Source organism: Limulus polyphemus, unplaced genomic scaffold (genome assembly GCF_000517525.1).
Source record: "Limulus polyphemus unplaced genomic scaffold, Limulus_polyphemus-2.1.2 Scaffold5293, whole genome shotgun sequence".
In the NCBI taxonomy this organism is placed as follows: Eukaryota; Metazoa; Arthropoda; class Merostomata; order Xiphosura; family Limulidae; genus Limulus; species Limulus polyphemus.
Window position 1 is genome coordinate 35,618 of NW_013670903.1, and position 1,634 is coordinate 37,251.

Sequence of the window (1,634 nt, forward strand, 5' to 3'; positions counted from 1 at the left end):
TTAAACTTTTCCCCTCAAATGGTTAAAACTATCTAGGGGTTAATCTCTTGTAAGAATTAAAACTTCATCCCTCTGTTTATTATGAAGTTCTGGGGTTAATCTCTGCTGGTAGTTTAAAATTTTCCCCTCAAATGGTTAAAACTATCTAGGGGTTAATCTCTTGTAAGAATTGAAACTTTATCCCTCTGTTTATTATGAAGTTCTGGGGTTAATCTCTGCTGGTAGTTTAAACTTTGCCTCCCCTTAGTTAGAAGCTATTTGTTTTTATGAACGAATATTTCAAGTCGAATTGTTCGGTTTAAAGTGATAATTGAATATGTTTTAAGTTTAATTCTAGCGTGACATTAAACAAAATCCATATGCAATTCGGTTGGAATTAATTAACAGCTGTACACGTGGTTTTCTTATACCAAGCGATTAACATGTGCACGCTCGTATGGGTTTAAATATGAATGCAGTTACATTCTTTACAAACAGCAGCGCATCTTCCCTCGTAAACACTTAAATTTCCCCCCTTTTATTGTGGCAGTACTTAACTTAAACGAGAACAATATAGTTACTATAGCCAAGTCCGACAGACAAGAACGGAATACCGCAGAATAATTTAAATATTATGCAAATATAAGTCTAAGGATTGATAAGAACTAAGAGAAAGTTTAAACCCACCCAAAAATATCATATACGTTATGTATAGCATTAATGTCAAAACTGGATCGTTAATAATAAAACAATAAACTAGCTACACGATTACGATCCATTAGAACCCGGCTATTTTAATCACTAGGCGTTTTTCCCTGGGTATGGAATTAACAGTTGCCCCCCTATTTTTTGAAAAAGCGAACATTAATTTAAAGATTTCACGTTGTGTAATGTTCCTATATTGTTAACTTTTTTGTTTGTTTGTTGTTTAAGCGCAAAGCTACCCAATGGGATATTTGTGCTGTGCCCCTCTGATTTTTTTTGAGTTATAAGCCCTCAAACTTTCCTCTAGCCACCGGAAGGAGGGGGAGGGAGATAAGCTACACTGTTAGCAATATTAATAGTTTAAAATGTGTTTACTTGACATTGTTAGCAATATTAATAATGTAAAATGTTAAGGCTACATAAAATACAGCCAGTCGTAACACTGGATATTATTCATAGAATATTAATGTACAAGTTTCACATTGTTAGCAATATTAATAGTTTAAAATGTGTTTACTTGACATTGTTAGCAATATTAATCATTTAAAATGTGTTTACTTGACATTGTTAGCAATATTAATCATTTAAAATGTGTTTACTTGACATTGTTAGCAATATTAATAATTTAATATGTGTTTATTTGACATTGTTAGCAATATTAATCATTTAAAATGTGTTTACTTGACATTGTTAGCAATATTAATAATTTAATATGTGTTTACTTGACATTGTTAGCAATATTAATAATTTAATATGTGTTTACTTTACATTGTTAGCAATATTAATCATTTAAAATGTGTTTACTTGACATTGTTAGCAATATTAATCATTTAAAATGTGTTTACTTGACATTGTTAGCAATATTAATAATTTAATATGTGTTTACTTTACATTTTTAGCAATATTAATCATTTAAAATGTGTTACTTGACATTGTTAGCAATATTAATC